The following is a 26950-nucleotide window of genomic DNA, read 5'->3' as shown; positions in this document are numbered from 1 at the left end:
GAGGGCATGGCAACCCACTCCAGTATTCCTGCCTGGAGATCCCATGGACAGAAGCGCCCGGTGGGCTGCAGTCCATGGAGTCGCAGAGTCGGACACGACTGAAGCAACTGAGCAAGCGGGAACTCGCACCGTAAGAAGTAGCGAGCGTCGCACGTCTCTGGGTGTCACACCCCAGACAGGAATCCAGATCCAGTCATAAATAAACACCAGAGAAGCCTAAATTGAAGGATGTTCTCTAAACATTATTGGCATATGTTTCTCAAAAATATCAGTGTCCTGAAAGACAAAAGCTGAAGAACTGTTTCTGTTTAAAGGAAACTAAAGAGGCCTACGGAGAAGGCAGTGGCACCCCACTCCAGCACTCTTGCCTGGAAAATCCCATGGACAGAGGAGCCTGGTAGGGTACGGTCCATGGGGTCACTAAGAGTCGGACACAACTGAGCAACTTCACTTTCTTTTTTCACTTTCATGCATTGGAGAAGGCAAGGGCAACCCACTCCAGGGCTCTTGCCTGGAGAATCCCAGGGACGGGGGAGCCTGGTGGGCTGCCATATATGGGTTCGCGCAGAGTTGGACATGACTGAGGCAACGTAGCAGCAGCAGCAAAGAGGCCTAAGAGTTGAATGCATTTGTGATCCTATGCTGGGTCCTGGGGAAAGAAAACTTCCATGAAGGACATTAGGATATTTGATGAAAGCAAAATATGCAAGGGGAGGGGGGACGAACTGTGAGCTAGAGTACTTCTGTGCAGCTGAACTCTGGGTAAATCATCAGGATTCAGAAGCGACGTCTCTGGGTAGCCTGAGCCGTGCCCCAGGCCCCAGGGCAGCAGATGAAAGATCTGTAAGAGAAGGAGCCCTGGCGTGGGATTCTGGAGACCTGGCCCTGTGACTGAGCTGCTAGCCCGTGGCTTCTCCTAGAGATTGAGGTTCTGAGGCTGAGACTCTGGCCGTTACGTGACTTTGAATCTGAGCAGCAGACTTAGTCCTAATGCTGTGAGCTTTAGGCAGGCAGAGGTGGCAGGAACACCTACAGGTCAGCTGTGGCCGCCTCTGCGGGTGGGATTCACATTTCAAAAGCCAATAAGGGAAGAAAAAATAAGCACAGTGACTTAACGGGGTACCTTGTTTGTTAGCACTGATGTTCTTATTCTTACTTGTCAATGTCTTCCTGGTGGTCAGATCATAGTGAAAACTCAGAGGGAGGTGGAGACACAGAGAAAAGCTTAGTATTCAAAATATGCAGCTTTGGGGAGAATGTATGGTCTTTTTGTCATTTAAAGTAGTGAAGCTAATTGCAGGGATTTATTTTATCGGGCAATAACTTCAGCCCAGTTCCTTCTACTTGAGTCTGGTGATCACTGAGAGCCAGTGACAATACTCATTGACCATGAGCCTTTCTAGGATTAAAGAGTTTGTTGAAAAATCAGCTGAGATCACGCATTAAATCTTAAAACACCAAGGAAAGACTTAAAAATTATATGCCCATATGCATTAATTTTTGAAGTTAGAAAATAATTTTAAAACCGTTTAAAATAATAATGGTTGTGGACCCCGGTGGTCCAGTGGTTAAGACTGCCTTCCAGCGCAGGGTGTGTAGATTCAATCCCTGGCTGAGGAGCTGAGATCCCATATGCCTCTAGGCCAAAATACCAAAATATAAAAATCAAAAGAAATATTGTGACAAATTCAGTAAAGACTTTAAAAATTGTCCACATCAAAAAATCTTTTAAAAAATTGAAATAAGATAACAGTGGTTGAAACAGAATTTGCTGGTTTAAATCTGAACTAATAAACTGAAATAAATGCCATTATCAGGGCATCCCAATGTTTTGAACCACTTGTTTGGGTGGGTGGGAGAAAGAGTCTAGTATGAGTTTGTATTAGCCAAGATGGAGAGATGAAGACCATCTAGAAATCTGAAGCCAGTAACATAATTAAGGCTTTGGAGTATTGTTTTACCTGATTATTTCTCAGTGGAGTATATAAAGAAAGTAATATGTCCAAATTTTAAGCAATAATTTAAAATACATTTATAATATTGATGGAACCCAAATCAGAACCCTTTATAGATATTAAAAGTGTTAATAAATGTAAAGTCCTTAGAATGCCTAATGTACCTGTGCACACGCCCTGAGCTGTCTTGAAGCGTTTTGATGATGAATCTGTACCCTTTTTTTTTTTTTTTGAATCTGTACCCTTTTGATTTGACTTTTATTTTAAAATTCATTTCTATCTATTTGGCTTGCTTAAATTTGCAGTATGCATACATCATTTCCACCTGCCTTAGGTTCCCAAGTGTTTTGTATGTTGCTGTAATTTATCAGTAAGGCAGTGGAAACATATCTAACTATAAGGGGTTATATGATTTCTAAGTCTTTCTCTCAGGTCCTGTGAATTTAAACAAGAATCCAGATGAAGATGTAAAGTAAAAAATACTTAGAGATGGGACTTCCCTGGTGGTCGGGCGGCAGAGACTGCATATTCCGAATGCAAGGGGTCTGGGTTCGATCTCTGATCAGGAACTAGATCCCACGTGCTCCAAGTGAAGGTCCTGCATGCCACAGCTAAGACCTGGCACAGTCAGATAAGATAAATAAATTCTAAAACATACCAGAGAGGCTTCAACAAGTAAAGTTTGTTTTTTTAAATATAGTGTGCAAATTTAGCCTCAGCCATACTTCAGAAGATAACCATTTGGCACTGACTCTTTAATTAAAAGAACAGAGAAGAACAACCTCATCTCACACTGTACTTCTACCTTTTTTCTCTAACTGGGTGAAGTATACTTTGAACTATGTGACAAGTTATTGTTACTGCTTTTTCAAAGTTTGGAAAGTACATTTTGGGGCTATGTTACTATTGCTTAGTTTCTGATATCCTGTCTTCACTGGAGAAGAATATTTATGTTTATATATTTATATATAAGAAAAATACTATCTTGGCTACAGTGACACCTTTGAGATTTCAGGAGTAGATGTATAAACTGTGTAGAACAATCCTGAATAAATGAGGAAAGGCTACACATATATAAAAGGCAAAATAAAAGATCTTTTTGTGACTTCCCTTTTAGTAAGTATTCTCAGTATTAGTATTACTACTAGTATTGGTAGTAGTCTAGTAATAACAAAACCTTCCTGTTCCTTATCATCATATGTCGTTCATTTAGTGTCTGTTAGGTGCTAGGCACATGCTAATGTGCACTTTATACAATTCTGTGACTCAGTTCTCCCACAACTGTAAGAAACGAGTACAGCTTCATTTCACAGATGGGAAAACTAAGATTCAGAGATGGTACTTTCCGTACCTCAGAAAGGGCAGCTTCAGATTTTAATACAAGGTGGTCTTTGTGTCCAAAACTTTTTAAATCTTAGATGTTTATTACAGTTACCTCTCGGAAGATGAATATCTAACACACTCACGAGAATCAGATTTGCTAACATTCTTAGCGAACTCTATAGGTGGAAAAAAAAGTTAATTCGGTCAACCATTTTAGAGTTAAAAAAGTAAAGATTTGCCATTAGGATGCTACTATCAAGAAAGAAGAAAGGAAAAAAATAATCCACGCAGAAATTAACAAGTGTTGACAAGTATGTGGAGAAATTGGATCTCTCATGATTGCTAGGAATGTAAAATGGTGCATCTGCTTTGGAAAACCATATGGTAGTTCCTTTAAAAAATTAAAAATAGAACTAACATACAATCTAGAAATCTCAGCTCTGGACATATACCCCCAAAGAATTAAAAACAGGGTCTTGAAAAGATACTTGCACCCCCATGTTCATAGTAGCAATATTCCCAATAGCTGACAGGGAGAAGGCAATGGCACCCCACTCCGGTACTCTTGCCTGGAAAATCCCATGGGTGGAGGAGCTGTCCAGGGGGTCGCTAAGAGTTGGACATGACTGAGCGACTTCACTTTCACTTTTCACTTTCATGCATTGGAGAAGGAAATGGCAACTCACTCCAGTGTTCTTGCCTGGAGAATCCCAGGGATGGGGGAGCCTGGTGGGCTGCCGTCTATGGGGTCACACAGAGTTGGACACGACTGAAGTGACTTAGTAGCAGCAGCAGCAGCAGAAGCAACCCAGATGTCTGTTGATGAGTGCATGGAAGACAAAATGTGATAGAGACTCACAATGGAATATTACTCATCCTTAAAAAGGAATGAGCTTCTGATACATGCAACAAAATGGATGAACTTAAAGACATTGTGCTGAGTGAGATAAGCTAGTTGAAAGAGGATAGACATCGTATGATTTCACTTATATGCAGTACCTAGAGTGGTCAGAATTGTAGAGACAAGGTGGAAAGGTGGTTTCTAGGATCTGGAGGGAGGAAGGAATGGAGAGTTATTGCGTGGTGGGAATAGAGTTTCAGTCTGGGTTGATGAAAGAGTGCTGGAGATGGATGGTGGTAATGGTTGCACAGCAATGTGAACGTTCTTAATGCCGCTGAACTTGACTTAGATGTGGTTAAGATGGTACATTTTATGTTAGGTGTATTATATCACAATTGAAAATAATAGTTTAAAAAAAGATTGGGGGGAAGAGTGAGGTGACTGCCTGTGAACTCTTCCTTGTGAAGGATAAAAGGGATTTTTATCTTAGTCACATATATCGCAGGTTAAGTTATTCCAGCCCACCGTAACAGCATTCACTGGAAAAGCAAGGGTGGTGGAAAATCATGGAGATGTTGAGTTTTATTTCCCTAACCCCCAATTTGTTTGAAGCCTTCATTCTCTTCATCTTATCCAATGCAAAATGAGTTAGACTTTTCTTAGAAACTGAATTCTTTGGAGGGTGGTATCAGGAGCCTTTCACTCTGAGTACTTGAGCAGCAGCTTTCTCAGCCTGAGAGGAAGAGCCAGGGGCTCACATTCAAATAGATAAATGAGATGCTTCCAGAAGTGAAACTTGTAACTGAGAGTTACATACTCTTCAGTTAGGCCTAGTTTTAGATGGTAGATGGATGAATCATCTAGTCTGAGCAGGTCAACTGAACGATGTGGAATTTGACTAATATCTGGTTACCTTTAGGTTTATTGTTCAGAGTCTCACTGGTGCTATTCAATTCCAAAAGTTTAATGTGATGCGACAGTGAAGCCGGTTTTCCCATCTTCCAGCTTTTTATGGTTGTGAGAATGTAGTGCTTGAAAAGAGGGGCCTGCGACATTTCTTGTTGGTTGACAGCTATGAGTGCAGGTGTCTCGTGGTGAATGGAGCTCAGTCTGGCACAGAATGGTCCTTATTTGGCATCTTCTTATTTATGGTGGGAAAAGTTTAATGAAGTATTGGGAGCATCTGGCACAGGCCTTTACCCTCTCTGGGAGGAGAGCAGTATGGGTGGAGCCAGAGTGCCCCGAGTTAAAGGGCTCCCTGGAGAGGTTTGCCACAAGGCTTCTGGACTTTTAGCAAGTGGGTGCTGTTACCACTTTTCACTGGGGAGAGGAGGGTAGATGTAACCAGGATGATTAAGTCCCTCCCTGCTTCTTTCCCTGTATTTATTTTTTAAGCTTTCTATTTTATATTGGAGTATAGCCACTTAACAATGTTGTGATAGTTTCAGGTGGAGAGCAAAGGGACCCTGCCATACATATCCATGTATCCATTCTTCCTGAAACTCCCCACTCTGAAGGCTACTTTTACTGCTGGATAGAAACTAGAATTAGGAATAGGGAATTAAGGAGACCAAATAGGAGGCTTCTGCAGGATTGTATCCAAAGGTGATGGCGATGATAGGAGCTGACACACATGGAGGGCCACCTTGTGCCAAAAGCCCTGCTTGTCTTGCCCTTGCTCTGTGAGCTGTATGTAGGTCTGTGGCATTACTGGCACCATTTCACAGATGACGAGATTCAGGAACAAAGAGACCGATTTTTTTTTTTTTTTCCTTTAAGGTCACACAGCTTGTGTTGAATGGACCCATGATGATGGGAACTAGGAGCTGGTAGAGAGGAGCTGGTTTCATTCTTCCAAAGCCATGTATCACCAAGAACATAGTGTAGGAAGGAGCAGAGACAGTTGATTGCATTTAAACTGGGGTTTGGAAGCCATGGTGCATCCCTGACCATATCTCTTCCTTCTTGGGATAGATGACAGCTGTCGTCCAGGATCAACCAGGTTGGCCTGAGTTTGGGGGAGGAATGGGCCAGGTAGGGGTGTTGACTGGAGCTGTGTGCTCCCAGGTAGCTGGCTGCTTTTCCGGATGTGGCAGTGGTGGGTGCTGGGCGAAGTGTGGGGTGCTGGCAGAGTACGCAGTGTGGTTCTGATTGATGAGTGAGCTCTCTGTGGATGTTTATTGATGTGAGCAGGTTCTGTCAGTCCCCTAGGCATTTGGTTGCGAGATAACGAACAGTCAACAAGCCATGGAATGCTTTTTGTAATGTTTGCTTTATGGAAGACTGTGTTTGGCACTACAGCCTGTTCCACAAGAGAGGCAGCAAAAAATTCAGAGGCATTTGAGTTATTTATACCAGAAAACAAACACGGTCTTTTCAAGTGTTTTACAAGCCTGTTTCTTATAGGGGGTCTGTGGACATTGTTTATTTCGTCCCTTAAAACTTAGGAAAGGTGGTTAGCAGTTTTATAGAGAAGCAGGGAACTGTAATTTTCTACTTTGTTTGTAAAAATCTACCTGCCTTGGTCATGCTTATTGTTTAATGTGTTGGCTTTAGTATTAAAGGAAAACTGACAGGTGGGGAGCATCTGCTCTTTTCTTTAAAAAAACTTAAATATATTGTTTCTTTTTTTAATTAAAAAATGAAGTGCAAAAAATTCTCCTGATAGTCCTGTGGTTAGGGCCTGGTGCTTTCACTCACAGGGCCTGGGTTCGATCCCTGGTCTGGAAACTAAAATCCTTAAAGCTACATGTTGTGGCTAAGCACCCACTGCCCCTGAAACAAAACAAAACAAAAAAATTAAAAATAGGCACATGGTTTTAAAAAATTTCCTTAGCAACATAAAAGGATAAAAGAAATCCTCCTTTCACTCTAGTCCTCCCTTGCCTTTTCCAGAGATAGTTTCAATTTTGGGGGGTATATTTTTCATATATGGGCTATGCAAATGCAAACATATCCTGCATAATAAAAAACAATAGAATGGGAAAGACTAGAGATCTCTTCAGGAAAATTAGAGATACCAAGGGAACATTTCATGTAAAGATGGGCACAATAAAGGACAGAAACGGTATGGACCTAACAGAAGTGAAACATATTAAGAATAGATGGCAAGAATACACAGAAGAACTGTACAAAAAGATCTTCATGACCCAGATAACCACGATGATGTGATCACTCACCTAGAGGCAGACATCCAGGAGTGTGAAGTCAAGTGGGCCTTAGGAAACATCACTACCAACATAACTAGTGGAGGTGATGACGTTCCAGTTGAGCTATTTCAAATCCTCAAAGATGATGCTGTGAAAGCACTGCACTCAATATGCCAGCAAATTTGGAGCACTTAGCAATGGCCACAGGACTGGAAAAGGTCACTTGTCTTCCAATCCCAAAGAAAGGCAATGCCAAAGAATGCTCAAACTATCACACAATTGCACTCATCTCATACGCTAGCAAAGTAATGGTCAAATTCTCCAAGCCAGGCTTCAACAGTACATGAACCATGAACTTCCAGATGTTCAAGCTGGATTTAGAAAAGGCAGAGGAACCAGAGATCAAATTGCCAACATCCACTGGATCATGGAAAAAGCAAGAGAGTTCCAGAAAAATATCTACTGCTTTATTGACTACACCAAAGACTTTGACTGTGTGGATCACAACAAACTGTGGAAAAATTTTTAAAGAGATGGGAATACCAGGCTATCTAACTTGCCTCCTAAGAAATCCGTGTGCAGGTCAAGATGCAACAGTTGGAACTGGACATGGAACAACAGACTGGTTTCAAATTGGGAAGGGAGTACGTCAAGACTGTATATTGTCAACCCTGCTTATTTAACTTATATGCAGAGTATATCGTGAGAAATGCCTGACTGGATGAAGCACAAGCTGGAGTCAAGATTGCCAGGAGGAAAATCAATAACCTCAGATATGCAGATGACCACACCCTTACGGCAAAAAGTGAAGAAGAACTAAAGAGCCTCTTGATGAAAGTGAAAGAGAAGAGTGAAAAAGTTGGCTTAAAACTTAACATTCAGAAAACTAAGATCATGGCATCTGGTCCCATCACTTCATGGCAAATAGATGGGAAACAATGGAAACAGAGACTTTATTTTTTGGGGGGGCTCCAAAGTCACTGCAGGTGGTAACTGCGGCCAAGAAATTAAAAGACACTTGCCCCTTGGAAGAAAAACTATGACCAACCTAGATAGCATATTAAAAAGCAGAGACATTACTTTGCCAACAAAGGTTTGTCTAGGCAAAGCTATGCTTTTTCCAGTAGTCATGTATGGATGTGAGAGTTGGACCATAAAGAAAGGTGAGCGTCGAAGTATCGATGCTTTTGAACTGTGGTATTGGAGAAGACTCTTGAGAGTCCCTTGGACTGCAAGGAGATCCAACCAATCCATCCTAAAGGAAATTAGTCCTGAATATTCATTGGAAGTATTGGTGCTAAAGCTAAAACTTATAGTTTAGCCAGCTGATGCTAAGAACTAACTCATTGGAAAAGACCCTGATGCTTGGAAGAATTGAAGGCAGAAGGAGAAGGGGACATCAGAGAATGAGATGGTTTGATGGCATCACCGACTTGATAGACGTGAGTTTGAGCAGGCTCCAGGAGTTGGTGATGGACAGGGAAGCCTGGTGTGGGGAAGTCCATGGGGTTGCAAAGTGTCGGACACGACTGAGCAACTGAACTGTATTACTGTAACTGTATCGTGCATAAATGTACACACTATTCAGTGCTTTGCTGTTTTCTTTGTGTAATATTATACTTTTTCAAGATGATTTTGTATCAGCACATATAAATCTATCCTGTTTGTTTTAATAGCTATATAGTTCCGATGAATGGAAGAACCAGAATTTATTTACCAGGCCCCATCGAAGACCTTGGGCTTCCCTGATGACTTGGTCAGTAAAGAATCTGCTTATAATGCAGGGCGTCCAGGTTTGATCTCTGGGTTGGGAAGATCCCCTGGAGAAGGGAATGGCAACCCACTCCAGTATTCTTGCCTGGAGAATTCCATGGGCAGTGGAGCCTGGCAGCCTACAGTCCATGGGGTCGCAGAGTTAGACATGACTAAGCAAGTAACATACTTTGAGCCCTTACTGTCTTTAGAACTAACCTGTGTCCTCATTATTTCTCACTGTGTGAGGATATGTATAGAATAAACTTCTCTGTCAACGTATAGTTAAATTTGAAATCTTAGAAGACTTACTCTTGGCCTTAGTGAAAGTAGAACTTGAACACCTATTGCGTGAAAGATCAGTTATTTTGGAGAATTTTGCTTGATTAACATGGTTTTTAATCATGCCAGGGCAGCAGTTGTGAAAAAGATGCTGATTAAATAGATCACATCTATTTAAACATTTACTCTGAAAAGTATTTCAATCAAATGGTATTTCAGGAAGATACAATTTAATCATTAATTAAGCCCTGCCCTTGACAGAATACAATCTAGATTCTGAGCCCGCAGCCTCCCCCGCCCCCCCACCGCACCCCTCCATTAACATCGAAGAACTTCGAGCTAGTGAGCTTCAAGCTAGTGAGCACAGGGGCCATTCATGTTCCCGATGAGAAACCTCGTGATCCTGGAGTGTGGCCAGTGGCTGAGTGTCTGTTAAAGGGCTGTCGTCAGCGGCTGAGGAGCCTGTGGTTTATTGGAGCCAAAGGTCTGCGTTGCTGCTCTGCCGTTTCTCTGGGCTTGTGTGTCGCCAGTTTCTGAGCCGTTTTTCTGCCAGCTTCATGCTCGTCCACCTGCCGAGTGGGCTGGGGGCTTGAACTTCTGATCAATGTTAAAGCATTTCTGCAAACGGTGTTTGTTATTTTTCACCATCTTTCCAAAATTTAATGTTATTCACAGCGTGTAAGGGGTTTTAAAAAGCTAATAATGGGTTTTTGTTTTTATTTATGTTTAGATTTTTCAGTATTTGACCCTGGGTGTGGAACCTGGACTTTACCATTTAATCCTCTCAACTATTAATTATGTTTTGGGACACACCTGGAAACCTTGTATAAGCTATGCCTCATTAGTCAATGCCATTAGTATGTCTTTAAAAAAAAAAAACAAAAAACACTAGCATACAGATTTGTTTTGAAAGACAATTTGCTGAAATGTCAGTTAACATCACTGAAGAACAAGCCCTACTTCTTTTTACTGATTGTTCCTGTTAGTGGTGATCTGAGATGGGTATGGTTACTAAGCTTTTGAAATTGTGTATATATTATAATAATATAATTGTGTTCTGTAATATGGCCTTGAGCGGCCATGGAGTCGGAGTACCCATTGAACACCTGTTAATAATCAGCCCTGCACTAATAATAATAACTAACATGCCTTGAGCCACAGCTCATCAAAACCCTGCACTTTTTTTTTTTTTTTTAACTAAGTTTAATGGGTAAGGACAGTGAGGAGATTAAGCTGAAACATACAAGGGCCTACCATTTATAGAGCCAGAATTAGAATGTGGGCAATTTACTCATGCTGTTTTATACGTTAGTCTACATAAGAAACCTTTGAGGTTGGTAATTATATTCCTATTTTACCTTCAGGGAGCTTGAGGCTCAAAATTAAATGACTTTAACCACTGGTCATTCAAGGTTACAACTCCTGAGAGACCATGTGATCTGAAATGCAGATTCTTCCCTGTTGCTCACAGCTTTGATTTCAGGGAGGGCCTCATGTGTGGGTCTGTCCCACATTTTCAGGATGTTTAGCATCCCTGGAGCCCACTCACTAAATTCCGCTAGGGACCTCTATCACTGTGCCATCCAAAAATGTCCCCACGTGTGTCTGCTGTTCCTATACTAGGTGTCATATTTACATTTCTTAATTTCAGACTTGTCTCTTGTCATTATACTACATTGCCTCCCACGGCAGTTTTTAAATCAACAGTAATCAAACTCAACTCTTGCTCATAATTTGGAATAGTTAGAATAATTGGAATAATTTTAATGCAGATCACTTGTGTACAAAATCACAGATGAGCGAGAGCATCTCCTCCAGATCCAGATCCTTATTTTATAGGTTAAACACACACACAGACATGCCCACAGACACACATGCACACACACCCTCTACCCATCCTGAAGCACAGTCACTCAGTCGTGTCTGACGCTTTGCGACCCAATGGACTTGAGCATGCCAGGCCTCCCTGCCCATCACGAACTCCTGGAGCCTACTCAAACTCATGTCCATTGCACTGGTGATGCCATCCAACCATCTCACCCTCTGTCATCCCCTGCTCCTCCCGTCTTCAGTCCTTGCCAGCATCAGGGTCTTTTCAGATGAGTTGGTTCTTCGCATCAGGTGGCCAAAGTATTGGAGTTTCAGCTTCACAATCAGTCCTTCCAATGAATATTCAGGACTGATTTCCTTTAGGATGGATTGGTTGGATCTCCTTGCAGTCCAAGGGACTCTCAAGAGTCTTCTCTAACACCACAGCTCAAAAGCATTGATTCTTCGACGCTCAGCTTTCTTTCAACTCTCACATCTATACATGACTGCTGGAAAAACCATAGCTTTGCCTAGACAGAACTTTGTTGCCAAAATAATGTCTCTACTTTTTAATATGCTATCTAGGTTGGTCATAACTTTTCTTTCAAGGAGCAAGCATCTGTTAATTTCCTGGATGCAGTCACCATCTGCAGTGATTTTGGAGCCCCCAAAATAAAGTGTCTCACTGTTTCCATTGTTTCCCCATCTATTTGCCATGAAGTGATGGGAATGCCATGATCTTAGTTTTCTGAATGTTGAGTTTTAAGCCAACTTTTCACTCTTCTCTTTCACTTTCATCAAGAGGATCTTTAGTTTTGCTTCACTTTCTGCCATAAGGGTGGTGTCATCTGCATATCTGAAGTTATTGATATTTCTCCCAGCAATCTTGATTTGAGCTTGTGCTTCAGCCAGCCCGACATTTTGCATGATGTACTCTGCATATAAGTTAAATAAGCAGGGTGACAATATGTGGCCTTGATCTACTCCTTTCCTGATTTGGAACCAGTCTGTTGTTCCATGTCCAGTTCCACTGTTCCTTCTTGACCTACATACAGATTTTCTCAGGAGGCAGGTCAGGTGGCCTCGTATTCCCATCTCTTGAAGAATTTTCCACAGTTGATTGTGAGCCACACAGTCAAAGGTTTCGGTATAGTCAATAAAGCAAAAGTAGATGTTTTACTGGAACTCTCTTGCTTTTTCGATGATCCAGAGGATGTTGGTAGTTTGATCTCTGGTTCCTCTGCCTTTTCTAAATCCAGCTTGAACATCTGGAAGTTCATGGTTCCCATACTGTTGAAGCCTGGTTTGGAGAATTTTGTGCATTACTTTGCTAGCGTGTGAGATGAATGTAATTGTGCGGTAATTTGAGCATTCTTTGGCATTGCCTTTCTTTGGGATTGGAATAAAAAGTGACTTTTTCCAGTCCTGTGGCCATTGCTGAGTTTTCCAAATTTGCTGGCATATTGAGTGTAGCACTTTCACAGCATCATCTTTGAGGATTTGAGATAGCTCAGCTGGAATTCCATCACCTCCACTAGCTTTGTTCTAAGTGATGCTTCCTAAGGCCCACTTGACTTCATATTCCAGGATGTCTGGTTCTAGGTGAGTGATCATGGTGGTTATCTGTCATGAAGGTGTTTTTTGTATAGTTCTTCTGTGTATTCTTGCCACCTCTGTTTAACATGTTCTGTTTCTGTTAGGTCCATCCCTTTCCGTCCTTTATTGTGCTCATTTTTGCATGAAGCACAGAGGTGGCAGGAAAGACTTTCTCAAAGTCAAAAGATACACTGGCAGCCTACTAGACTTAACCTCTATTTGTGGGGGGCTGATTGGCATTTCTTTGTATTAGCAGTTTATTTCAGACAAATGTATTTGATTGAGCTGTGTTTATTTTCTAGTGAGTGTTTTTGACCTTTTAAAGGCCGACATTTGGAGGGTTGATGTAGTTGAGTTGAAAAGGCAAGGCAAGAGACTGCAGTACAAGATTGTGGCTATTTTAGAGAAGTTATTTTGCAGATGGTTCTTCACAGTTTGAAAGGGAAAGGGGAAAAGGAAAGTCGCTCAGTCATGTCTGACTCTTAGTGACCTCATGGACTGCAGCCTACCAGGCTCCTCCATCCATGGGATTTTCCAGGCAAGAGCACTGGAGTGGGGTGCCATCGCCTTCTCCATTACCGTTTGATAGTGCTGGCAAAACTGGACGCATCTGATGAGGCTTGTCACTGTTACCTTTGCAAATGTTTGTGCAAGCTCCCATCAGATTTAAGTGGAATAACAGGTAGGTTGAATAATCTCATATATATTAATCCTGATGGTTCTCATGGAGCAAATAATTTTGGTGAAAGAAAGATGTTATTTTTTGAGAACCTTCAGTTGTTCAAAAATTTGTTCAATGCCTGTTGTGTGGCAGATAGAGGTTTTAATTTTCATGGATGAGGTGGGCATAGATTTTCCCTGTTGTTTGTGGTGCTGATTGTTTCCAAACCCTTTCTGTATCTTCAATAAAATACACCTTAAAAAAAAAACATGACTTGCCTGCATCCACTGAGGCCACTATACAACTGTATTGTCTATTGTATAGGACCAGGGTTACAAATTAGCTCTGGTAAACGTCTTCACCCGATAGTACCAGTCTCACTGATTTAAGTGTGTGCCTCTAGAATATCAAATGTGTTTTTGGAAACAGATTTAATGAGGAAGTTGATTCATTATGTGAGAGGGTCATCAGATGATCCTATCTTTTTAAAAAGCAGTTCTAATCTCACAGAGTTCTTGGGCCTCAAATATGGATCTTGGTTAATCAGTTAAGTGACAGTGCTTGAAGAAACCATGACCAGTGCCGAATTGTCTTCTGATGAATGATGAGAGAGAATTTGCAGATGTTGGAATAAACTTGCTCCAAACACTCATATACAAATTTGAAGGCGATGAGGGATATGTGTTTCTTACTGACTGTTGACATCGACTTTTCATTCAGTTCAGTTCAGTTGCTCAGTGTGACCGACTCTTTGCGACCCCATGAACCACAGCACGCCAGGCCTCCCTGTCCATCTCCAACTCCCGGAGTTCACTCAGACTCACGTCCATTGAGTCCATGATGCCATCCAGCCATCTCATCCTCTGTCGTCCCTTTTCCTCCTGCCCCCAATCCCCCCCAGCATCAGAGTCTTTTCCAATGAGTCAACTCTTCGCATGAGGTGGCCAAAGTACTGGAGTTTCAGCTTTAGCATCAGTCCTTCCAAAGAACACCCAGGACTGATCTCCTTTAGAATGGACTGGTTCGATCTCCTTGTAGTCCATGGGACTCTCAAGAGTCTTCTCCAACACCACAGTTCAAAAGCATCTATTCTCTGGCACTCAGCTTTCTTCACAGTCCAATTCTCACATCCATACATGACCACTGGAAAAACCATATCCTTGACTAGACAGAACTTTGTTGACAAAGTAATGTCTCTGCTTTTGAATATGCTATCTAGGTTGGTCATAACTTTCCTTCCAAGCAGTAAGCGTCTTTTAATTTCATGGCTGCAGTCACCATCTGCAGTGATTTTGGAGCCCAAAAAAATAAAGTTTGAAACTGCTTTCACTGTTTCCCCATCAATTTCCCATGAAGTGATGGGACCAGATGCCATGATCTTAGTTTTATGAATGTTGAGCTTTAAGCCAACTTTTCCACTCTCCTCTTTCACTTTCATCAAGAGGCTTTGTAGTTCCTCTTCACTTTCTGCCATAAGGGCGGTGTCATCTGCATATCTGAGGATATTGATATTTCTCCCGGCAATCTTGATTCCAGCTTGTGCTTCTTCCAGCCCAGCGTTTCTCATGATGTACTCTGCATAGAAGTTAAATAAGCAGGGTGACAATATACAGCCTTGACGTACTCTTTTTCCTATTTGGAACCAGTCTGTTGTTCCATGTCCAGTTCAAACTGTTGCTTCCTGACCTGCATATAGGTTTCTCAAGAGGCAGATCATTAGTGATTCAGAAATAATAGAAGTTGTTTTGAGATCACCCAAGTCATAGTAACAGAAACATAACTTTTCTCATTCTCATCTGCTTCCCCTTCCTCAGTATTATGATTATTAAGAGAGTAGGAACATGACTTGGGAACAGTCTGTTTGAATTAGTAACTCACTTGGCAGACACGTCAACTGATTGAAGTTTTATGTCTCTTTTACTTTCATGAGGAAGAGATCACTGATTGGAGAGTTTGATATTGGAGATCTCTTTTAAAAAACAACATAAACAAACAAATAAATCAGCCCAGACTTACTGGCATCTCCTGGCATCGTTACCCTGACTTGATAACATATGATCTGCATCCAGAGCTACGATGTATTACAATAATCAATGTTCTTAATGGTGACCTTTTCCTCATGATGATCATGTGAAACTGGATTCTGAGTATTCTTCTTCTTTTGTCAAAAAATCAGGAAATAACCCCAGAAGTGTTTAAGGAGGTAAGAAAATATTTAGGATATAATTGAGTGAAAACAAATAACAAAGTAGTATGTATCTATATCCTCAATTTGATAAAGCCCAAAGGCATTTTCCAAAATTTTACAGTGAACCTGGGTAACTCCATAAAAAAATATTACTAGAAGTTGGGAGGAAGTCCTGATTCTCCACCAAATGGTCAGGCAACCATCTCAAAATAGAGGTGGGGCAGAGGGCTAAGATGTAGAAGAATGTTTAATAGTCTGGAAACATATCTACATGTTGTGACATGAAAAATTATTACAAAACAGTATGCATAGTCCTAAATTTGTGAAGTGAATGAATTTATAAGGTGAGAAGTAAAGAAAAGTGTATATAAAGATTATAGAAAATATACAAAGTTATTAAAAAATACACAAAATTTATGCAGGAAATAGAAAGTATTTACTTATGGGGTTTCCTCATAGTTGGTAAAGGACATGCCTGCAATGCAGGAGACCTGGGTTCGATTCCTGGGTTGGAAAGATCTCCTGGAGAAGGAAATGGCAACCCACTCCAGTATTCTTGCCTGGAGAGTACCTTGGAGAGAGGAGGCTGGCAGGCTACAGTCCATGGGGTCGCAAAGAGTCAGACACAACTGAGCGACTAAACCACCACTATCTATCTGTCTGTCTGTCTATCTATCTATCTATCTGTCTATCTATCTATCTATCTACCTATATAGTGGAATTCTCTAGGCCAGAATACTAGAGTTGGTAGCCTTTCCCTTTTCCAGGGGATCTCCCCAACCCAGGGATCGAACCCAGGTCTCCCACATTGCAGGCAGATTCTTTACCAGCTGGGCCACAAAAGAAGCCCAAGAATCCTGGAGGGTGTGTAGCCTATCCCTTCTCCAGCAGATTTCCCGACTCAGGAACTGAACCAGGGTCTCTTGCATTGCAGGCAGATTCTTGACCAACTGAGCTATCAGGGATGCCCATATATATCTTTGGGATGCCAGAAGGACAAGGATTTTTGTTTGAAAGGCTGACTGAGGGCTGAGGTTATTGGTAATTTTTCTTGTCTGTGTGTATTTTCTAATATCATTCAGAGAGTATCTGTTACTTTTACTAACAGGGGGAAAGGAAGGAAAAAAAAAGTAATACATTTTGGAAAGATCTTCACTTACTAAAAGAGAAAACAAAAAATTTATCCCAGAAAGTCACTTTTCTTTCATCTGGGCACTTAAGCCTCCACTTTATTGTTTGATCACTGAGCCATTTGACGATTTTTGTTTTAACCAGGTCTCCTAAGGGAGGCAATGCGTTGTAGCAGCCTGTGATGCATAATTCTCAGGCAGTTCTTCAAGTCCTCAGGTGACACTTGGGAGGTGAGGCCCCCCCTTGTCCCTGCATGTGGCTGGCCTGGATGGATACTTAACTCTTGGCTTAGAAATAAACCCGATGGAGGAAGCTCAGGAGGCAAGCCAAGAGCATCATTTTCCCTAGGAATTTAATTTCCAAAATCTAGTCTTTGGAGCTCTGAGAAGTGAGAGGCAGTATGTTACTGCAGCCCTTTCTTAGAGACTCTTGTGCTCACTAGTCTGTTCAAGCTTCTGAGAAATTCCAGAGCAAAGGTAATTACTGCTAAAGGAAAGTTTTAATTTATTTTTATTTTTTTGACCACACTGTACTTCATGTGGGGTCTTAGTTCCCCAACCAAGGATCAAATCTGCACCTCCTGCAAGGGAACAGAATCTTACCCACTGTACCACTGGAGAAGTCCCCAAAGAAGGGTTTTTAAAAAGCAGAATTTGACTGACTTCTAAGCAGTGGGGGGCTGGGTGGATGGGGCCCTCAAAGGAAAGAGTAGTCCTTGAAAAGGAGGAGGAAAAGACCTTTTGCATTAAGGGGGTCCCTGCACAGATCTGGGAATGACGTGAAACTTGGTGTTTCATAGATGTGGTTTCAACAGCAGCAGTTTTACATATGCATGAAGTTTTAAGTGATTTCCTGAAGAGTTGTCAAGGCCTTCAGAAGTATGTTTCAATCACATTTTATAAATTACATAAACTTATTTTAAGTCTTAGTAGGACACTTATGACTTACGAATTGTTGTGATTTTGGCTACATAAATGGTTAGTGGAAATACATTTTCATGCATCATATTTACTTATATCAAGAAACTCCTAGTGACTCTCAGTTGATGGGTGTTTTCTTTTTTATAAATTTAGAAAAAATGAATGATTCAATTACTTCCACTCACTGTTTCTGTAAAGTGGAATCATTCAGCCCTGTTTTCTGCTAATGTTTTTCTTTTAAGACAGTCTTATCAAGTGATGAGTAGAGAACCTTAAGTCCCCAATTTTGAGGAGTTTAAAGGTTGCCAAGAATTATTTTTTTAATTGCCTAAATATATGTGCCTTGCTTTGCTAATTTAGATGTGTACTTATTTAGCTCAGAAAATGAAAGGACAAGAGCAACAGATTACAACCGAAATTATTATTTTTTTTCTGAACAAATAGGGTTGCTTCACGTTGTAGGTTATGTGTCCCACTGGTCTTTGTTGCATGGATCTGACTGTATTTTTATTTGTATTTTTCTTTGTCACGCACACACATAGTCATATGATTTTCTATGTGAATTTATTTGGATTTTATTTATATTGTACCCATTAAGAAGTAGATGCATGATATGTATCTATGCAATTGGGATTCAAGGCTTGATACCCACTGAGGTACATAAAAGACCAAGAATGTAACTTGCTTTACTGATGAGATTGCTGTGACGTCATTTCCATTTGTCACTGTATTGCAAGAATCTGGCTCCCAAACAGCTCAGACTAGTTATTCATAGCCTGGTAGGTTATACCACAACCAGTTGCTGTGAGTGACTGCAAACTCTCTTGTAGGTGTTTATAACAGAGTAATTTTAAAAATCATCATTGCTAAAGAGTAATTTTTAAAAAATTTAAAAAGTATTGAATGTAGGTATAAAATGACCATATATCATAGTTTTTGTCCAATTTATAGAATTAAAGAAGTATTTGAAAAACTGAATAAAAAAGCAGAAATGCTATAATAAATTTATTAATAGATAAATTTTAACAGAACAATAAAATGTAACATTTGGGTCATCTTTTGTTTCAGGCAGGTCAAATTTTATTTGCATTGGTATGGATAAGAATTATTTGGAAGTACTGTCAGTTTTACAGAGTTGTAAATTAACAGTGGGTTAGAGATGGATTGCCCTGTTGACTCAGGAAATCCCCAGAAGGCCCTCTGGGTGATGTCTAACACTCAGTGAAGGGATAGGCACCTAGGAATGTCTTTCGCTTGTTTCAAAGTCTTCAGTTCAGTTCAGTTCAGTTCAGTTGCTCAATAATGTCTGAATCTTCGCAACCCCATGGACTGCAGCACACTAGGCCGCCCTGTCAATCACCAGCTCCCGGGGTTTACTCAAACTCATGTCCATCGAGTCGGTGATGCTGTCCAACCATCTCATCCTCTGTTGTCCCCTTCTCCTCCCACCTTCAATCCCTCCCAGCATCAGAGTCTTTTCAAATGAGTCAGTTCTTCGCATCAGGTGGCCAAAGTACTGGAGTTTCAGCTTCACCATCAGTCCTTCCAGTGAACATTCAAGACTGATTTCCTTTAGGATGGACTGGTTGGATCTCCTTGCAGTCCAAGAGACTCTCAAGAGTCTTCTTCAGCACCACAGTTCAAAAGCATCAATTCTTTGGTGCTCAGCTTTCTTCACAGTCCAACTCTCACATCCAAACATGACTACTGGAAAAACCATAGCTTTGACTAGATGGACCTTTGTTGGCAAAGTAATGTCTCTGCTTTTTAATATGCTCTCTAGGTTGGTCATAACTTTTCTTCCAGGGAGCAAGCGTCTTTTAATTTCCTGGATGCAGTCACCATCTGCAGTGATTTTAGAGCCCCCCAAAATAAAGTCTGACGCCATTTCCACTGTTTCCCCATCTATTTGCCATGAAGTGATGGGACCAGCTGCCATGATCTTAGTTTTCTGAATGTTGAGTTCAAGCCAACTTTTTCACTCTTTTCTTTCACTTTCATCAAAAGGCTCTTTAGTTCTTTTTCACTTTCTGCCATAAGAGTGCTGTCATCTCCATATCTCAAGTTATTGATATTATTGAAAGTCTTGGACATTTATAAAAATACTTTTCCAGCAGTTTCATCTGCTGAATGCTTATGATGAGATTAATGCTCTTTTGTTAATAATGTGTTAAAAATTTCATGAATGACAAGAATATTTAACGTAGGTATTTGGATTTCCAGTGTCTTGTTTTGTTACTATTTTTCCTCCAAAGCCCCACTTCACACAAGGGGAGTGTTGAAAATATTACGGTGAAGGTGGCGGCACCATCTTTCTAAATATTTCCACTAAGGTACAAATTGAATAATACACTCTCTGCATCTTAGTTTCTTTAAGGGAGAGGCAGGGCATTGTGGTATAATTGTATATGTTAAATGAAAAAATAGAGCAATTAAAAACAGTATAGACAGTTCTGGTGTTCTATATACATTTGACTAAAATGGGATAGCCTGGGAAGTGATGCATTTTTTTAATAATTTTATTTTTGGCCAGGTTGAGTCTCTGCTGCTGCTCTGGCTTTTCCCTAGTTGTGAGCAGGAGCGGCTGTCTAGTCGCGGCACACGGGCTTCTCATTGCGATGGTTCCCCTTCTTGCAGAGCACAGTCTCCAGGCGCGTGGGCTTCAGTAGATGGGACCAGCAGGCTCTCAAGCACAGACTCAATAGCTGTGGTGCGCGGACTTAGTTGCTCCATGGCTTGTGGATCTTCCCAGATCAGGGACTGAACCAGCACCTCCTGCATCGGCAGGCGGATTGTTTATCACTGAGCCACCAGGGTAGCCCTTTATACATTTGTAATTTTCTTTCTTTCGACTGTGCTGACTATTCCTTTCTGGAAGTGATGGATTTTAAGTTTTTACAGAAACATTTGTTAGTTCCAGTTATGAATTTAATGGAATGAAAATTCATCACGTGACAGCCCAGGTAGGAGAGAACGTTCTCCATCACTGCTTGAAAACTTTTTATCTCAAAGTACAATTCTCCTTGGTCTGAAAAGAGCAGGTTGATACCTCAGAGGCTGCCTATACTGAGACTGTAAACAATACAAGAGGATTTATAGACTTTCTGATGGATTGACCTTATTTTATAGGTATGAGACTTGAAGTCTGGAAGAAAGGTAAAGTTGAAAATAGTAAACCTGTGTGTATCCAAAAATTTGACCTCAGATTCCTTACTAAGTGCTATGAGCCGTTTGTTTCCCCCAGTTAGTCTAAAAGTGGGTATTTTTATTCTAACTAAACATGTCAGTAGTAGGTCTTACATACACGTTTAATTTGGGTTTCTATCCTAAGCTCTGTATTTTGGTAATTTTGGGGTTGCAAACACCAGGTGAGTTTCACTAAAGAAAAGGTAGAGGGTGAAGATGGCGATCAGGATGTGTCTAATCCCAGGAATTGAGTCAGGTTCAGCACTCATTGACCCTGAGTGTCTCTCTTGACCTTTTACCCCAACTTCTAACTGGCAATTGCCTTTGGAGTTTCTTAATTCCAGTTTTTGAGGCAGAGCATCCTGATTGGCTAGGCCTATCTTTCTAGCCAGTACACAGAAGTTGAAAGTTCTTGGCCAGCCTATGAATGCCTAACAGAAGCCTACGAATGATCTAACAGAAGCAGAAGATATTAAGGAGAGGTGGCAAGAATACACAGAAGAACTATACAAATAACATCTTCATGACAAAGATAATCACGATGGTGTGATCACTCACCTAGAGGCAGACATCCTGGAATGCAAAGTCAAGTGGGTCTTGGAAAGCATAACTAAGAACAAAGCTAGTGGAGGTGATGGAATTCCAGTTGCACTATCTCAAATCCTCAAAGATGATGCTGTGAAAGTGCCGCAGTCAATATGCCAGCAAATTTGGAAGACGCAGCAATGGCCACAGGACTGGAAAAGGTCAGTTTTCATTCCAATCCCAAAGAAAGGTAATGCCAAAGAATGCTCAAACTATCACACAATTGCACTCATCTCACATGCTAGTAAAGTAATGCTCAAAATTCTCCAAGCCAGGCTTCAACACTATGTGAATCATGAACTTCCAGATGTTCAAGCTGGATTTAGAAAAGGCAGAGGAACCAGAGATCAAATTGCCAACATCCGCTGGATCATCAAAAGAGCAAGAGAATTCCAGAAAAAACATCTACTTCTGCTTTATTGACTATGCCAAAGCCTTTGGCTGTGTGGATCACAATAAACTGTGGAAAATTCTTCAAGAAATGGGAATACGAGGCCACTTGACCTGCCTCCTGAGAAATCTGTATGCAGGCCAAGCAACAGTTAAAACTGGACATGAAACAACAGACTGGTTCCAAATCGGGAAGGGAGTGCTTCAAGGTTGTATACTGTCACTCTGCTTATTTAACTTATTTGCAGAGTTCATCATGAGAAACATTGGGCTGGATGAAGCACAAGCTGGAATCAGGATGGCTGGGAGAAATACCAATAACCTCAGATATGCAGATGACAGCACTCTTATGGCAGAAAGTGAAGAAGAACTAAGGAGCCTCTTGATGAAAGTGAAAGTGGAGAGTGAAAAAGTTGGCTTAAAGCTCAGCATTCAGAAAACTAAGATCATGGCATCTGGTCCCATCACTTCATGGCAAATAGATGGGGAGATAGTGGAAACAGTGTCAGACTTTATTTTGGGGGACTCTAAAATCACTGTCAATGGTGACTGCAGCCATGAAATTAAAAGACGCTTACTCCTTGGAAGAAAAGTTATGACCAACCTAGACAGCAGAGACATTACTTTGCCTACAGTGTTCCATCCAGTCAAGGCTATTGTTTTCCCAGTAGTCATGTATGGCTGTGAGAGTTGGACTGTAAAGAAAGTTGAGTGCTGAAGAAGTGATACTTTTGAACTGTGGTGTTGGAGGAGACTCTTGAGAGTCCGTTGGGCTGCAAGGGTATCCAAGCAGTCCATCATAAAGGAGATCAGTCCTGAATATTCTTTGGAAGGACTGATGGTGAAGCTGAAACTCCAATACTTTGGCCACCTGATGCGAAGAACTGACTCATTTGAAAAGACCCTGATGCTGGGAAAGATTGAAGGTGGGAGGAGAAGGGGACGACAGAGGATGAGATGGTTGGAAGGCATCACCGAGTCAATGGACATGAGTTTGGGTAAACTCCGGGAGTTGGTGATGGACAGGGAAGCCTGGCGTGCTGCAGTCCATGGGATCGCAAAGAGTCGGACATGACTGAGCGAATGAACTGACGTGAACTGATGAATGCGGCTGTATGCTTCTCCAGGTCCAATTAGCTAGGGCTGTGTTTGGGGACTTGTAGCATATGATATAGAAGATGGCAGGTGAAGAGCAACTGAGCCTGAGGGTGTGTTAGAATCCCCCAGAGATATTTATAGGAGTGGGTGAACTAACACAGTCATGTGTCTACTGAAAATTTCATTTCAGCAGATTAGTTGATTCTCAGTTTAAGAAACATTTCTCATAATCTCCTTTGGAATTTAATGTTTTAATCTGTTTCAACATTGAAGTTCATTTGGGATTTATTTTTAGTTCATCATATATTCTTATTAGGCAGCTATATTTTCTCTTTTTAGGAACATAAAAGACAGCTTTTGTGACTTGCAAAGTTTGTTATGGTAGCTTGGGTTGACAATTCATGCTGCATTTTCTTTTGAAGCTCTAATGTTACTTCAAAGTATTAAAAAGGAAGTTGTTAATAGAGAATTCTCACAGTTGTGAGTTCCTTTAATTTCCATTAAATATTTATTCTCAGTATCTGAAAAGAATCCAGAACCAAAAGGTAAAGCATTTTTAAAATATTTCATTTTAAAAATATCTCTTACATTGCTGACCTGTATATACTGTATGTTTAGGATATGGCATAACCTCTGTGAGACTTTCTGACTAGTTAGGGACATAGATATGAGACTGTTTCAGAGGGAGGCTGCTTGTACAGTAATAGATTAGACATGGTTCAGATAATTTTTTAAAAGACATTTGTAGTTTCTGATCCTACTTTATTTGAAACTTTTTTGATAGTGATGCAAGATTGTAAAGTTGGTTTTACTGAAAGGTAAACTATAACAAAATATTACATGGATGTAATTATCAATCCAGAATTTATTGGTGTACATATAATATTTTCAGAAAAAAGTTCTTAAGAAAGAGCAGGTGGACTATTCCTTCATTGTTACAAGTATGTTTATTTCTATTGTTTTCACTGAGCCCAAGGACAGACATGGACGAACAGTGTGATAAGCAGGGTGGTGAAGGACATTACTGGAAATTGCAGAGGCCAACATTTAGCAATGAATAAATCTTTTGAGGGTGGGTAGCAATCCAGTTTTGATTAAAATGACTAAATGTGGAAAGTAAAGGTAGGTGAACTGAGGTCTTAATAATAGAACTGAAAAGCTTAATTTGCTAAAATTGGTAACAGGGAAACATGATAGGTTTGGTTGGATGCTCTCCAGTGTTTGTCCTGCATACTGAGAGCATTATATGAACTCTAGTCAGGTATAGAACTTACCCTCAAGGTGCTGTGATTAAATACATGTGAGGAAGGTTATGTTGGCACATCTACGGGTAGGGATTTAATAACAACTCAAACCTGCCCCAGTAAAGTACAAACAGGGCATTGTTGATAGAGCCCTTGATAATAAGACCTGTGATTTTAGAAAGCCCTTTCTTCAATTTGTAGGTTTCTCAGTAAAAGTTCTTGGATCTTGAGACTCTTCTGAGGAGCCTGCAAAAGGTAAAATAGGGATTTAAAAGTATTTGGAGGTACAAATGGGGAGTATCTGAAGATTTCATTATGTTGATTTAAAAAAGATCCCTGCATGAGAGTTGGGAGTTAAATTTTATTTGGGGCAAAATGAGGACTGCAGCTTAGGAAACTGCACCTCAGAAAGCTCTGAGAAACTGCTCCCAAGAGGTGGGCTGTGAGGGGGGTGAGGTCAATATATGTGATTTTGGTGAAGGAGGGAGTTCATGCAGTCAAGCACTTATCTTACAAAAAGGTTTTCTGCTGATGTCACCATGGAAGGATTTAGTGCTTTTTCTAGATATGAGAAGATGCAAAGATTGGGCTCATAAATTCAGTTCCTGAAACTATTTAACTGTCTAAAGACCTGTTCCATCAGATTTCCTGGAGCACAAAATGCCGCATTCCTATTATCTATCCTGAACTCCCTTGAGGACGTGTCAAAGGTCAACAGCTGAAGCAGCGCAGGATTCTATCCCTGCAGAGGCAGATGGCAACCTTGGCCAGCACTAATTTGTCTTTGAGAGGACTCCCTCATGGTTATAAGTCCCACCCTGCTTTGGGAGGGATTTCATGACCATCTTGTCCCACAGCGCTAGGAAATCCCATTCCTAGATCTGGTGAAGAGGCCTATCTGCTGATAGGCCTCTCAGTGTCCTGGACTAGGTCTTAATAGGTCAAAAGTACAAGTAACATAGCTGGCAGTATTATTAAAGTCATAAGTGAAAATTAAGCCAGAAACTTCCACTAGGCGCAGTCCAGTATATCCTTAGGTTGACTTAGTCTATTCTCTACCAATCTTTCTTTCTTTTGGGGACGTTATGTACTGGCGTTATTCATAAGGCTCCCAGCCCAATTTCCTAGTGTTACTAGGCTGATTTATCCTTAGTATAATTTGAAAACTTAAATGACCACAGCCTGGTGTCAGCCACATAAATCCATCCCAGAGTTGTGGAGGGTTTTATTCCTTGGTTAAATTTTTGCTTATTGCTCTGATTGAGCTTGTGTAACTTTAGAGGAAAGTTCATATTATGGCCGGGGTCATGGCAGCTATTATTAATTGGCCAGGTAAGAGGAACACACCGAGGAATGGGATCCCACCAAGAGAAGCCTAAACAGAACTGAACTTTCTTTCTTCTAAATGAATTTCCTAAAGGCTATCCAATCACAGCTGTGGAGTGGAGAGATCCACCTAGGTAGTTTAGAAGTACTAGACACAGGTAATTGGTCACAAACCCAATAACTGTATTACAGTTGGATTGAAAACTAGCGTAGGATTGTGTGCATGATAGAAAACATTTGCTTTATATGCAAAGGTCCAAGAAGTCGAGAAAGCATCATAAATGATCGTACAAATCAGGTCCAGCATCTTGGGTAAGCTGCCTGCTTCTGCTGTTGTCTTCTTCTCATCCTGGTGCATTCTAGTTTCCTCTGTTTGAGCGTCATTTTAAGATGAGTTTGAGGTCAGCAGCCCTCTCTATAGGCCAGTCTGTGTAGGGATCTTTAGAGCTGGGCACTAATTGGTCAATTTTCCTTCAGTTTCACTGTGCATGAACTACTTAAGAGTACTTGATAAAAAGTTCTTCCATCCAGATTGAAGACAGTCCTTTAAATTATGTCTTTTCCAGTACACATAATTTTCCCGTTGCAGGTCATGGGGCATCCGATCTTCATCCAAAGATTACTGAAATAAGCTTCAGAAACAAGCTTAGAATGTTCTTTAATTATTCATTTTAAATTTTACATTAATATAACAGCAAAGAACTATCCAGGAAATGAGTCTTAATAGATCCAGACCTCCATTTACAAAACTGGGATTTAACATTCATTGAAACATCTTTTTTTCCCCCCTAAAATTACCCTTGTTTTTACCAAATATAACCAAATTAAGACTAGTTTGTTTGTAAAATAAGTCTGATTTCAATAAACTTGGCCCAATCATTTATGTAACTGTAATTGATCATAGACCTTTTTATTTTTTTGCTTTGCTGAAACTTAATAAAAGTTTCAGACTGAACTTTTTAGAAAAACCTCCCAGGCTAGGAAAGTCATACCTACCAGATCTAGGTGAATTCCTCCCTTCTCAAGATCTCTAAAATTTCTTGAGATTTTTGCACCTGTTATTGAGATAGCCTTCCTAATTTCTCTGATAAAGCTACTGGAAACATTACAGTTTCCTCTCTCTGGAGGGATCAGATAGAGAGAAAAGGGAAATGTTTCAATTCTGCTTACAGAGGTATAATTTTACCAAATTACTGTAAGTCATAGTTAATTTGAGGGGAAGGGTTTTCCATATACCTGGAAAACACAGATTAAAACCAGTAATTTTTCAGACAGAAACTATAAAAATTATAAGCATATTTACCAGTTCATTCAGTCCATTTGTGAATCTTTTATGAAGCCATCAGGTTTCCCATTGGAATCCTTTAATTTCTTACCCAGTCCAGTGTTTTGGTCTGAAAGTCAGAAACTTGCATTTATCTAAAAGTCTTTTCTATAAATCTTCTTGAAAAGGAAGAATTTTTACAAAAGCATCAGAATAAACCATAACTGTCTATAACAACAAAAACTTAAGA

The 26950-nt window shown here is 40.6% G+C and overlaps 1 protein-coding gene across 49 annotated transcripts in view; it reads left to right on the top strand.

The window, feature by feature from the left end:
- The window catches only part of SGMS1 (sphingomyelin synthase 1), a 335256-nt gene that overhangs the window by 120238 nt on the left and 188068 nt on the right, over window positions 1-26950 (top strand). For 8 of the 49 annotated variants that reach the window (XM_042238546.1, XM_060404924.1, XM_060404898.1 and 5 more), the window contains one exon: window positions 24312-24365. The exons of the other annotated variants lie outside the window; for them this stretch is intronic. The gene's annotated coding sequence lies outside the window, so the exon portion shown is untranslated. The remainder of the gene's footprint in view (window positions 1-24311; window positions 24366-26950) is intronic. 49 annotated transcript variants of the gene reach the window in all.

This window comes from Ovis aries, chromosome 22 (assembly GCF_016772045.2).
Source record: "Ovis aries strain OAR_USU_Benz2616 breed Rambouillet chromosome 22, ARS-UI_Ramb_v3.0, whole genome shotgun sequence".
In the NCBI taxonomy this organism is placed as follows: domain Eukaryota; kingdom Metazoa; phylum Chordata; class Mammalia; order Artiodactyla; family Bovidae; genus Ovis; species Ovis aries.
This window is presented reverse-complemented; position numbering and strand designations above follow the sequence as displayed.